Source organism: Agelaius phoeniceus, chromosome 14 (genome assembly GCF_051311805.1).
Source record: "Agelaius phoeniceus isolate bAgePho1 chromosome 14, bAgePho1.hap1, whole genome shotgun sequence".
Taxonomy (NCBI): Eukaryota; Metazoa; Chordata; class Aves; order Passeriformes; family Icteridae; genus Agelaius; species Agelaius phoeniceus.
In genome coordinates, this window is record NC_135278.1 from 10,539,483 (window position 1) to 10,554,195 (window position 14,713).

Below are 14,713 nucleotides of genomic sequence, written 5' to 3' on the forward strand. Positions count from 1 at the left end.
CTTGACCACAGATTACCTCTTCATTCTAAAAAAAATGCTTCTGATGTGATGCTTGGAGAGACATTTCAGTAAATTTGTTCTCCAGAAAATTAACTTTAATGAAAAATCTTGCTGTCATAGTCATAGACATCTTTAGTCTTTAAAACCCACATAGCATCTTGGAGTACTCAATCAACAAACAATAAAAAATGAATTCAATATCCATACAAGCCATCATCGTGCAAGGAGCTTTTGCATTATGGTCTTACAGCAGTTTGAAATGCCACTTTCTGTACAGGCTTTAGATATATTTGCCACATTTAATAATAACTATGTATGTAATTGAACACACTTAATGATAACTCCTTCCCTACTTCAGAATGTTTACTGAATTCCAGTGGCCTAGTGTGACTGAGGTCGTGGTACATAAATCAGATTGTATTCCCAAATTAAACTTATATATATTTGTTGTTCAATAACAGCAAAGCAGGAAAATGAAACCAGCCCTCTCCCCAATGTAGCTTTGAGAGCTTGGGAAATTATAGCTCTGTTGGTCAGATTGGCTACATGGGAAGTTATTCCTGGTCCATTGAAATAATTTGTGTTAATGCCATGTACTGTGTAAGAGTCTGGTCTTGTGGTCTTTTGAAATTTAAAGTGTAATTCTGTGACCAAAATATTAGAGATATTCTGTGATGCACCTGAGATTTTTGTACTGTATGTCTGAATAAAAATTACTAATGCAGAGATATCTTACTGCAAAAATAAGCAAGTTACTCATACTCTGGGTTGCTTAATTTTGTTGGTTATTTGGTTGTTGCTTGCCCAATACCACAACTTATAACCTCTGACTCTCTAAAAAATTGCTTTTATTGTTTACTTTTATGGAGGTTTTTATGTTTAGAGCCCTTTCCAATCTTGAAAGAAATGAAATTTCTTTCAGTGGCTTTTGTCTTGAAGCGTGAATTGTTTAGCATTATGACTTGGCTGCATTTGAGTCACATTGCTGTATAATGGCTGTGCTCTGTCACGTGTTCACGGGGCAAAGAGCAGCACAAGGACACAGCATTTTGAATGCTACACCATGGGAAGATTCTTAAGTTTTTCAGAAAAAAATGCCTTTTGAACTTAAATCAAGTAAATTCTGACATTACCAATCATCAGTGGATTACTTCTCCAGATGAGACCCATCAGCACTTGTTAGCAGCTGTGCACACCCCCCTGAAATCTCCTGCTAATGATTATTTTTCCACCATGGTTTGACTAGCAGGCTGCATACCTATTGAAATCAAATACAAAGAAGCTACCTAAAGCAGGATACATGAACTCACTCTGTCTGCTAGTAAAATTAAATTATTAATGGTTTAATTTCTTTTTTTTTTCTTTCCGCAGGATTTGAGGTTCCAATTAAATCCGTGTTTGGGCCATTGCTTTGCCTGACAGTACTTAATCTTTTTTGAAGGCCTCATCACTTATCTAAAACAAAAGAACAAGGTAAGGAGAAAAAGTAATGAAATGCAGCATAGCACATCTGTCAAAGCAACCGAAAGTAGCTTTAAAAAAATCCAGGATCAATGACATTAAAAAATTATTTGTTGAGCACTAAATGTGATCATGTTAGGCATGTTAATTGTAAAGAATCTGTAAGTACCTGCATGTTCTTGCATATATTGAGGGTTTTGTTGTTTGTGTTTAAGAGATTTACTGTTGATGTAGCCACAGGACACAAATGACTGATAGGAGTAGTTGCTAAGTGTGCTTCTCTGTACTACTGAGTCCTCTGTAAGATTGTTTGACATCTTAATACTGAACTGTTGAATATAATTAACATTTCTGAAGTTATTTAAAATTCACTTTTGGGTCAGTCTTGATTTATGTTCTTCAAATGCGCATAGTGCAACACTGGGTATTGTATTAAAAGGCTTAAACTGTTTCAGCACTTAGAGCTGTACTACCCTTTGTTGTTGATAATAGATCTGTCCAAAATACCTGGAATTGACTTTTGCTCTGTCACTTAGGATTCCAATAACATAGAGCAAGGCAGGCATAACTAGAGGTGACAGAGAAGAGTAGTAAAGTGATTTAGCCTTGACAGGCTAAGGAGGTAAGGCAGATATGGTTTGAAAAATATAAACCTTTCCTGAGTTGCAAAAGTATAGCCTGCAGTGGCCAGCCCTGCAGCCGCTGCTGACATGCACAAGAGACAATATCGGGATCTCAGTTCTTTTTTTCTTTTTTTGCCCACTCATTTTTTTCTGCCTTCTCACAATCCTTCCCAGGGTCAAGTTCAAACTAATATTAGCTGGTGCAGAGCAGGCTCAGTGGCTCCTTAATATGCTTTCACCTCAGGGTCTTTATATGAAAACCAGCAGGTTAGAAAGTTTGTTGGCCTCTCACCTTTTCAACATAAAATATCATGTATTTGGTTTGGGAGTGTTAACCACACATCTCCTCTAGGGTCTCTCTCAAGGATGCTATTTATAGTTTTGCTTTTCAAGCTGTGTAAAGGGTGTTATTAAGTAGCTGGGAAAAAATGTTTAATCATCAGACCATGGAAAGCCATAGGCCAGGCAGAAAATTGCCAGTGGTATTTGTCAGCAATAAGTAGAACTGGGTTCAGTAGGTGTGTTTATAAAGCAGATTTGTTGCTGAGGGGAGTTGTCCCTCCACATCCAGAGATGATGATGGAAATGGCTCACTGAAAGAAGCATTCCTGAAGTATTTCCTAGAACTTCTCTCAGAAATTACTTTTACATGTGTAGATTATTGGCTTTGCTATGTAAATCCTTTAGATTTGCCAAATAACTGGGTTTTCCAGGTTTCTGAATCCTGTCTTGCTGTGACTGTGTCTTACAGCAGAGTTGTCTTCTAAGTTGCCCATCTACTGCCTCATGTCTGCTACAATTTCTCATGGTATTGGTCTCTGACACTGAAAAAGATGATGAAACAACAAACATTTCTATAATTTAACAAAATTATAATAATTCTCTGTACTAATTATTATATATTAACTCCCTACCATTGTTATGGAAGCAAGATGGGATGCTTGTGTAGAATCAGTTACTGACAGGATCCATCTTCAAAAAAATTAAGCTTTAATTTAACTACTCTTAATAGGATTAGAATATAAAGCAGTTGATTTGTCTGTTGCTCTTCAATTTTCTTTCAATTCCTCATAATTGCATTTCAAAGCTCTTCTTTCAATAGATAAGCATCTCAAATTTATTTTTAAAAAGATTCTCTTATATTTTCTGGTTTAAGAAAAATTGACTTTTTTACCTTCCAAACCTTCCTGCTTCTTCATGTGTTGGTGAGGCACATTAACTTAAAACAGATAATCTTTGTAATTATTAGCTTCTTATAAACATAATTATCTTATGATTAGTGCAGATGACGTTAAAAAAAATCTTACACTGAAATGGTGCCTAAAATGAGTTATGTGCTAACTATGTATGCAGTTTAATTGGGACCCCTACTGATACTGAACACAGTTGGTTTGTTGAAACAAAATCAAGACTTAAATGATTACAGTGTTATATCTGGGATGTCTGAGTGTCTGTATCCCCCAGTAATTTTTAACTCATTCACTGACATAAGGGACTTTTTACCCCAATGACTGATATTAACATGAAGGTGGAATTTTGAGACAAAATTGTTCCTAAAATTCTAGTGAAAATACGTGGCTTTGCAGTCAGAAAAAGGATATTGAAAATGCCTTGACTAAGGGAAGGCCACTTTGTGAGCTTCTCTGGAAGATTCTACAACAGAAAGAGATTTAATTAATATGCCAAGTTTGGGAGAGGCATTTTGTCAGAATCTGCACCTTTCCAACATGGGAGGGGCCACAGTGAAAATGTGTGAATGCAGGGAATTTGCAGGATTCTGCTCAGGGAATCCGACTGGCCCCCTCCTTGTGTGCTCTGAATATCTCCCTCTTCCTCGTGGTAAATATATCCTGTTTGCCTGGAAGATGCTGATATTTGATGTGAAAAAACCTGTCCTGCAGCCAGAGGAACATTTATCTTCAGGTTATAATTTCTATGTTTAAAACCAAACCCCATTATCACGCTTGCGGTTGGCTGAGATCATGTTTATGGTTTATTATATTTGCAGTTTCAACTGTAAACACAGAAAAATATCTGTTTTGCTTGTGGAGCAGCTTATTGTGCTTATTGAACAGTAACAAACCTTATGCTATGGATGAAAGAATGTGATTTATCTGTGTTCTTAAGCATACTAGGTATGTGATTAGACACCACCCTCATAAACAGTGTCTTATGCTGTTATTTCATAAATTCCTCTTAGCTTGTACAATTAGGGAAGTTCTTAAGCACATGAAATATCTGTCAACATGTGGCTTCTCACCACTGCAAAGGGTTCCAGGCCTTCCAGATGAACTGTGGTTTCCTGGACAATTTGTGTAATGGATCTTTGGGGTATTCATACTTTGAAGACATATGTGGATTTATATGCCATAAAAGATGAAGCATGCTTTGCAGTTTCTATTCTAGATACAGCACCATTTGAAATGCTTGAGATTACATCCATACAGTGGATGGTTTGCTCTGAGGATCTTAAACATTCATTTCTGCTGGTTTTCATATCAGAGAATCTCTATTAATATTGCCATAGTGAAACAGGAGAATGACTGCTGGGAATCTCCAGGCAATCAATGAAAAATACTTGGCAACAACACTGTCCTTTTCACTTTTATTAAAGGTTGTGAGAGCACTTTACAAGCATTAATAACACATTACAGTAACCTCCTGAATCTCTGTAGCATTCACTTCTAGAAAATTTAACCTAAGCTAAAAGTAGGTAACAGCTATGCAGTGACAGTGGAAACAAACCATTCTCTTGCTTGCCTCCGCTTTTTGTGAACCCTCTTGGACATCCATAGAGTTTAGTTTCAAAAAATGCTCGTGGCTCACAGTTTCCAATCTCTGTAATCTAATGTTTGAAGCTAATCTTTGATTATTCCATCAGAGCTCTGGTCTATCTTAAGCTTTTAAATTGCTTGAGCTAAATTATGAAATAATCTGAAGAATGAGAAGGAAACAAAAACACTAACAACGTTTTGTAATAGCAGTATTCACCTTGTTGGAGTATAGAAACTGTCTTAGAATGACTGTGTTCAATGTTCAATTAGTTTTACACTGTTGAAACTTTAGCCCCAATTGCAAATTAGCAAGAGGAATAGTGAGCAATTCAAATGTCAAATAGCAAAGTCTTCTCTTACTTTGACAGACATTTTATTTTTTTTTTCTTTCTTCTTCCCCCCCCTCTTTTTTCCATAAATTTCTTGTTTAAATTTTGCAGTGTATTCTGTATGATAACATAAACCTTTTGATTCTAATTTGCTACACCTAACTATGATGTCTTAATGTAGGGCAGTAAATAGTGAATTATCCAGTGTCAGAATGTGCTTGCCAAATTGTTATGCTTGTGTCTCATCAGTTTGTCTCACTGGAATGGAGCCTCATTCCAACTTTCCCTCCACAATCCATTAGCAATTTACTGCCAAGTAATTCCAAGACAGGACTACAGTGTCAGTGGAACTTCCAGAGATACCAAAGCAGACAATAGTACACCTTATTCCTTAGTCTTTTGTGTAACAAAACCTCATTTTGATATTAATGGAAATCTATGATGTAAAGGCGTTTTTTTCACACTGTCCAGTACTATAAATCACATGTAAATGTACACTACCATTTGAATTGTGATCTCGTGAACTCTCGTTGTTTCTACTTAGAACATCAAAAAGTATTTTTTAAGCACAGAATAAAAGCACTTCTTGGAGAAATCTTGAGTTATCTAGCAGTGAAATTTCATTATTCCTTTAATTATGTACATAAAATAAAAAAATGGAGTTGCTGTAGAATTCCAGCAATGCAATTTTTCAGTAGTGCACCATGGCGACAGCTTCTTGCAATATTCCAGAGTTCTGTCCTTTAAGATAAATGTATTCTTATACAGTTCAAATTATTTTACAATCTTTAAAGTATTATTTTACACATCACTGATGTATTAAGTTGGCTTAATCATCTGTCTGCATTTAGGCTTCCAAAAGCACATGTGGTAGAGATGTTTTGTGGTTCTTCCAACATCTGTAAACCAGTGAATCAGTAACAGGAAAGATAAAATGAATAATTCCAAAGATAAATGCTGACCCAAGACCAGAGATAGTTACAGTATCATTATATTTTTGGTTTTCTGCCTGTAGGCCATAATTTTATATAGAAAACATTTTTTGGAGTAAATAAAGCTGATCACTATATACCATAAATAATAGCAGTATGTGCTTTTTCTAGCATTAGAAGGATTGTACCTTCTGTGATACATTTTGCCAGCATCAAAAAGGCAGTAAGTGATTAAAGATATATCTTCTGCCTGACAAATTTCACCTGTACATCCACAAGTGTAATCACATCCTGCTCTTTTCATCTCCTGGCTGGTCATGCTTTCCAGCAGAAGGGAGGCCTGTGGCACCAAAGAGCAGCTCCCAGGGCATGGGGATGCTGCTGAACCTGAACACTTTGGTGCCTGGTTTGGAGGATCAGCACTGAGCCTCCCTCCTCAGGCTGCCAGGGAACAGTGAGGCTACAAACATCAAACATCATAGAGGAACTCAAATCATGCCAGGCACAAGAGCTCAGAAGTGACTTTTATCCCAGTGAAATTCTGCCAGCCTTGCAGTGAGATGGTCGTTTCCAGACCTTTTTCTCAAACTTGCAGGAGTGTTTATGCTCATGTCTGAGCTCCCTGCTCTCTCAATGCTGAGACCAAGCACAGCATTCATGCTGCTCCTCAGTGGTTCATGGCTTCTAAAATGCTGCTGTCCAAGCCCCACTTCACTTAAGACTACACATAATGGTGCAGTAATAATAGTAATAATTGAAGTAATCATTGTTCTAACAACTAACAAATAATAATACCAGAAATAATAATATAACCAGCAATCTCTTTGCTTGCAGCAACCCCTACTGCAACTCCTCTATATTCCCAGAAAAATGATTTGGAGATTTTCTTGGATTTTAAATGTTAGATAGCTTTCAGGTAGCTTAGGATACTAAAGTTGTGACTCTTGAGACTCAGATAAAACTCTGTGTAAGCAGACTGATCTCGTCTAATCCCTGGTAGGCATTCTTCCAAATCTTAAAACTACAACTGTAGTCATGTCAAAGTAATTTATTTTTTGTTTAACCCAAGTAGCTGAGTACTTGGATTAAAAAAGAATAGGTGCAGCAGGCCAGGACTTCTGCAGGTGAGAAAGTTGGAACAGTAGTAACACTGTTTTGGTGACGCTATTCTTTGTTGTACATGATAATTCCAGCTGAAAAAAACCACCAAAATTACAAAAAGGTGTCAACTATGGGAAGAAACTGTGTAAAACCAAACCAAGACAGTATGTGTAAGCTCTTGTATAAGCTCTTAATTTAATTACTGCAGATTTATTTTGATTTCTATCTGAACCACAGCCAGCAGGATTGTATTTGCTGGAAAAATAGATAATTTCAATGCAATCAACTTGTCTCTGTATTTTCTATTCATTTAAGATTTTACATGTAATTTTCATCATAAAAACCATAATGAGATAGATAGTAATACTGAATATATCCAAACTGTTTTAGCAGCATGGCTTGTTCCTTGTAGTGTCAAGAAGTTTAGGGACAGCAACTTGGATAAATCTAGATTTTTCAGGCCATTACTCCCCCCGACTCCTTCAGAAATCCCCTTGGAAAAAATTGTTCTCTCACATCCCCAGTGTCAGGAGACTCTTTCATTTGGGTAGGTACAGACGTGCTACAGTCACCCAGCTCTTGCCTTTCATCAGTGGGATGTGTAAAATTTGCAGTTTCAGCACAACTTGTGCTGTGGATCTCTGCCTGTGTGCTGTATAAGTAGAAATGGAAATTTCAAGCCTGTCTCGGAGCATCTCAGGGAGTTCAGGCAGCAGCACTGTGACATCAGCATGCTGGGCACTCAGCCATGCCTTTGCTCAGTGCTCTGCCACCCCCAAACTTGCCTTAGGCAGGCCATGTCTGCAGTCATTCCTTACTCAGAGCACTTGGAGATTCTGTCCCAGAAATCTCAGGGCAGAACTGCTGGGGGCCATCAGCTGTGAGGGAGCAAAGTGAATTTCCAGAGGACAGGTTACTCGCCTGTCAACTAACAGGCAAGTTTGAGCACTGGACGTACTCCTTCACACTTTGCTGCTTTTTTTTCCTTCTCAGTCTCTTTAAAATACAATTACAGTTCACCATCCAGGAGCAAGGGACAGGAACAGCTCCAAGTGTTGGAAGGAGCGAGTATGTGCTCTTAGAGAGGAGAAGATTCTGCAAAGAACTCTTCATGGCAAAGAGCAGATTCTGGATCAGCCACTGTCCTTTCATGGTTCCTGCAGGCTGTCAGATACAGAGCAGGCTTGGCTCTGCAGGTGCATTCAAGTTCATGCATGGACAGTCACACCAAATAGTGCTGGATGGACATTTTCAAAGTCATTTGGAAATAGAAGGACAGAGATCAGGGGAAAGATTGAATTATAATTCAATGATCCCATATTTATAAATTATCTAGTATCTATAACACTTTAAAATAGAATTTATTTGCTTTAATAATTAATGGAAAGTTCATAGTAGGTAATTTATTAATAATACAGTGTCATCAGTATGGATTATGTCCAATTCCTATTTCTATTCTATTGAACCTACTGATCTGGTTTATGGCAGCAGCAAGAAGCTCAGTTTGAAACAGTGAAAGGAAGCCTATTACCTTGTTTTCAAAATAAAATATGGAGATATGTGTGGAATACAAAGCTTCTGTTTGAGGTCAGGAATAGCTACAAACACAGAAGGCAGTGTTTCTGTTTAGATGATTGCTAAAGGTCACAATGCAGAAAAATGCTGGAATATGTAGGCACTTAGATTTGAGTCACGCCACTAAAATCAATGGCATGACTTTTATACTTATTGGCATAATTATCCTATTGAGACATTTACTTAAGTGTTCTGCTGATTCAGAGCCAGAATATCCAAGCTTGCTGCAAAGGCAAAGCCTGTCTCATTTGAAAGGTGCAGTTTGCAGAGTTTCCCAAATTCTTCAATATTCCAATACTAATTTCAGCTGTTTCATCTACTCTTACTGTATAAATTATATAAATTAGTTCCATCTACTCTTACTATATAAATTAGTGTTTTCCCCACAAAAAGTGTGTAGATATTAGTTTGAAAAAGGGGTTTTTATAGCAGTGGCAATCAGTAGGAAGGGCCTATTTATTTTTATCTGTGTTTAGATTTTTTTTTTGTTTTCACCAAGCAGGTTTCTCAAGCTGCAATTCTCTGACATTGTGTCTGAAACAATTTGCTGCAGAGTAACAAATCTCGATGTTTTCAGGGAAAAAAAGCCAATATCTAGTTAGTGATATTGCTAAAGAGATTAGGATTGTAGCTCTTAAGAAGGTAGATCTGTTTGCTTCACTGAGAAAATTATAAACAAAGATGCACCAAATATGTTGTTCCAGCTATGATGGGTTCATGTAAGCACTGTAACAAGTGAAAAATTGATAAAAATTGGAAGTAATGGAATGTCTGACTAAGTCCATATCCAGACCTGCACACTGTATCAGCACAGGTGATTTTCTATTGCACTCTGCTGCTGGTGAAGCCAGACCTCCTGGTGGCTATCAGAGTTTCTACCACATGAGTGTTTGTGTGTACAGCCCATCTGCTTTGTAAGTTTTAGGAGAAAGGAGTGGAAAACTGTTGTGATTATATTTTTAAGTGAAGCATGCAGTGCATTGGTTGTACAAAATAGTGTTCAAGCACAAATTCCCATATTGACCAAGAACTAAATTTGAGCAGCATTTGCTTTGGTTTATCCTGGGTAAGTGCAGGAGAACTGGCACAAGAATGTGTGGATGAGGCTTGTGTTTGATGTTGAGCGCTGTCAGATGGAAATTCCTGGGAATGGTGGAAGTGCTGTTGGTGGTGGCTGCAGTTGCTGGCTCTCTCTGAAGTTATGTGAGAGAGGAGGTGTATTTATCCTCTGCTTTCTCAGAAAACTGGTGTCTCATGTTTGTGTGCTGTCAGTCTCACGTGGGTAGTTGTTAAATCTGGATAGGGAGTATCCATCAGTAATGACCACCAATGCTATGGTAAAATAGCAAAGTTATTTTGGAGTGAGATCTGGTGACTTCTAAAATGTTTTTTACAAAGCTGATCTATGTACTTCATTCAACACTATTTTCTCCAAAACTATCACCTCTGATTCAGACATTGCCTCAAATAATTTTCTTATTTAGAAAGCAGAGGAAAAAAAAGTTCAGGGTTTTCTTTTAAAATTGTTTCCTTCTTTTTGACTGAAAATCTTTCTTGAGTTCTCTTTGTCAGTATTTACTATAAATAAAAAGCAGCTGATTTACAAGAATATGCCTAACAGACTTCTATTTATGGCTGTATAGAACTTTACCAGTTGCATGGAATTTTCTTGTTTGGGCAATTCTTAGGCTTTACCTGGTACAAATCTTTCAATGGTACCATGAGATAACCAGTACTGCTGTGGTATGACAGTGTTTTAGGATTGTTCTTTAAATCAGTGCATTTCCACTTTTAGAAATAACAAAATATCTCAATGAGTGTAGCAAAGGTTTATGGAATCATAATAATTGATTCATTTAGACTCTGATTAGTTTTCTTTGCTTTTGAGCATTGCTTGCATCTAATGTTGGTCATTACCCTAAAACGTGTGTTGCATCCCTTGGAGTTTCCCTTTATCTAAAGGTGAAAATGTTTTCCTGCCTTTTGTGTTACTGAATTTAAATTATTCAAATTAGGGGTGTGTGCACATTTCAGGGTTTAGGAGTATGCAAAGGCACAGTTATTATTTTGATTTATAGAAATAATATGCTGACTTAAAATACAAAAGCAGTGCTTTCTAGTAGAACCACCTGAATCCTCCTCACTTTAACACAAAGTACAAACCATTAAAAGAGCAGCATAGTTAACATAAAGAGATTTCCAGAAACATATCATCATGAAATACCTTCTCCCATACACCTGCACATGGGGAGGAGGGAGAAATTCATTCTTAAATCCTTCTAGCAAAACTGTGGCTGATCTTCAGGCATTTGTCTTTGTGCTCTTTCCCTTACCAATTCCCAGCCAATGGACAAGGACACAATCTATTACTACTTTCTGTGTGATTCATTCCTTAAAAAACAATCTGTTCTTTTAGTGGCACTTGTTATTAATCAAGGTTTTTTCCTTTCATGAGAGTAGTTGTTGGCTCAATCACTTCAGTATATGCAATCACTAACTTTTTCCATTACACTGGTGAATAGGTGCTCTTATATGTCTGTCAGAGGGATGCTGGTACATTTAGCATGATGCTTTGCAATTTCAGTGAGAACATTAATGGTTGAAGTGTGATTGCTTTTTTTTTTCCTTTGAGAGAAAAAGTGTAACATGTTCTCCTTAGAGAGAAAAGAGAGAAAATGATGGAAATTTCTAAACTCAATTTATTTTTGTATCATTAAAATGTTGAAAAGTACCAAGGAATACTCTTGCAGAATCAATCATTTCATAATGTATCTGCAGAGGCCCCAGACTTGCCTATCCTGAAAAGAATGCTGAAAAGGCTAAAGTATCAATTTTGTACAATAGTCCGTGTATTTGCAGAATATAGCACAAAAATTCTCACTGTTGCAAATGAGATGGAGGAGGGAGGGTGTGTGTACATAAAACCTTCATGGACATGGTATTGTTTTCTGTGCAAAATATGAGAACAAACAGAAGGACAAAGGAGATGTAATACATCACTGAGTAGTTATATCTTTCCTTAGTTTTCTGTGAGCTAATTTCCAGAGGAGGCACAGGTCCCACGGTATCAGCCCTTCAGCCAAGGGCAGCAGGCTCTCTGTGCCCTGCTGGCACTGCCCTTCTCCCCCCTCATTGCTGCACACTGTGGGCAGGGCTGTGAGGAGAACACCTGGGGCTCCCACTGGCAGAAGGACACACTGCACTCATGCCTTAAGTTTCAGCTTTCATATTTTTTAGATTCTGTACTGCCTTAGTGTGTGACTCTGAACTCCACATGAAGTGGAGCAAGTTCTCTTCACAGTTTAGTCAGACAAAACAATCCTTTTCCAGCCCAAGAACTGAGGACTCTGGTGCAGCTTTAGGCCCAAAAAATATAAACAACAGTAAATTGAGGAGACAAAACTGGGAGGATTGGACTTCATAACCTGGAGCTGTAATTAGAGAATTGACCCCAATATGTAAATGGACCAACACTTATAAAAGTATGAAAACATGTGACTGGCTGTCCATCTTGGGCTCAGCTCAGGTCCATCTTGGGTAGAGCCATGGCCAGGCTCTTGCATTGCCCAAGGTGTATCCTTTAAAGGCCTTTTAATAAATACCTTCTGTATTCCTTTAACACTGCCTAGCCTCTGTTCCAGATGGCCTCTTTAGGCATTTCACTGCTGCCCAGGGCTTCTCTCCCCCCACATTAACACTGAACCAGTGAGGGACAGGATGATGCCAACTCTCTGCTGAATGGCTGAAAACTCTGCAGCAGTTCCTGACTCATTGTTTTTCCATGAACCCATTATTAATAAAGAATAATGTTTTCTTCTGTAGAGATTTGATGTTGGCAGATGCAGCCCTCTTCTCTTGGCCCTGTTTGTTACCTATGCTGTGTATTCAGCTGGGTGACACACGAGGCCCAGGCATAAAATTGCTACTTATCCCAAGATATTTATATTTTTTATTTTTTTAATATGTCTTAAAACTTTTATTAACATTCTGAGAAAAATAGAAGCTTTTTTGAGATACATGATATTCTGCACTGTATAATTTATCTCTGTGTACTTTCTAGAGTTAATGAAGTTATTGAGTAATCACACCATGTCCCTTGCAGCTTTTTTGGCTTATTGCATATGTGAAATAGGCAGTGATATATTAGGGGCTGTCTCTTGTAGAAGAGGTGTGGATCATATTAACAGCCATTGTGCAGTTATATTTTGAGTTATACAACTAATAGTATTTATTTGTTTTCTTGTGTTTTGTTTTGTTTTTATTTATGTCTACTTTGGCTTGTGTATATCTGAACAATGTAGTGGTTTAATTGCCAATAGAATCCAGGCTGAAAGACAGTTTTTAAGGAGTCCTGGTCTAATACCAAAGTAATGCAGTGTATGAATCTGGTGGGAGGAGAAGAGGGAGCAGGAAGCACATATGGGATGTGGCTACAAATTACTGTGTTCTTTATCTGCCTGTTGGAACGTGATGCTTTAACTGTGAAATCTGAGGAAAGCTGTCTGTTCTGGATCATTGCCTTCTCATTGTTACTTTTTTCCACTCACTTATTCTCATATTTTAAATAAAGGCTCTGTCAATAATGTGTTTTAAATAAAAGTAAGATTAGATGAATTGGATTGGATAAGATTTCTAAGAAAATAGCTGTAACCAACAGCTCTAGGTTTAAAATCAATTAGATGATTTAAGGTGCAGAACCTCTTAGGTTTTGCACTGCAGTGGTTGTTCATTGAAGCAAGTAGTTCTTTCCTGAGGAGTTTGTTCCTCCATGCATGGTGAAATCTTTCTGGAATTGCAGAGCAGAAGTTTTCTTGTGTAGGATCCTGTTTTAGTAATCAGCTGGAAAACTTTAACTACAGTATTATATCAGAAGGTCACTCATGTACCATTTCAGCCATACTTGTCAAAGATGCTGCACCCCAAAAGAACAAGTTTTCTCAGTGAAAAGCTGTTGGGAAAGTTCATCTGCAGGGGCAAGTCAAGCATATGAAAGAAAAGGACTGGTCTGTTTAGAATAGCCCAGTCTTTCCCAAAAGAATGCATTGTTGCACTGTTAATCCAAATACAACAGTCTTGATAAACTTTGTTGTTTCATGTAGGATGGTGAATTTTGCTTATTTTAAAAAATCAGCTGTTTTCAATGTCAAAATCAAAATCAATCATTTCTGATACTGTGTGAAAAGAATGTGATCACAGTTGGAGAAAAAACTCCTGATTAAATAGCACTTACACATGATATTATTAAGCTACATACAATTATAATGTTAATGGACAGTAATGTTCATGGGATGCAGTTGTTCTCAAGTATTACAAATAATGCCCATTGCAAATACTGGGAATCTACTGCTGAAACTGGCCTGGCTGTACCTTGGTGTGCATATGCAGACACTGCCCGGGCTCCTCTGTTGCTTTACAAATCCACAGCATTTGGTCATAATTGTTTTCAGCCAATTTCCAAGTATTGCTTTGTCCTTTGGTTGTGTGCCATGTTCAAAGCAACCTCCAGTGCCACTGGAGATTCATTGTTGAGCCCAGTTTCAAATCTTGGAACCCTACCAAATTTGTGGTTATCAGAAAAATGAGATTGTTTAATATTATTATACGTACAACACTTTAAACCCATTTCTGTTACTTAAGTGTGTTTTCCCTTTCTTGTAAAATGTGTACAACTGGCACACTCCAGAAGTTCAGCAGATTTAGCTGTGCTGAACCAAAGTTCAATTTTGATGCTCTCCAGAGGTCTAGATAAGACAGATATTGCAGAGGTGCATCCCTGCTCCATCCATGTGCAAGCAGCCACTTGGCTTTTGCCTGAGATTGTTGCAGGCTTCTAACAAGGAAGAAATATAAGCACACTGATGTGTGATTTGCATCCTTCCTAAATCCATTGCCTTTCTTAAAATACTTAGCTGAATTTA

General features: G+C 37.5%; 1 protein-coding gene across 1 annotated transcript in view; it reads left to right on the top strand.

The window, feature by feature from the left end:
• TENM1 (teneurin transmembrane protein 1) overlaps positions 1-14,713 on the top strand; it is a 776,824-nt gene that overhangs the window by 307,305 nt on the left and 454,806 nt on the right. Inside the window, exon 3 of the mRNA XM_077186191.1 lies at positions 1,372-1,473. The gene's annotated coding sequence lies outside the window, so the exon portion shown is untranslated. The remainder of the gene's footprint in view (positions 1-1,371; positions 1,474-14,713) is intronic.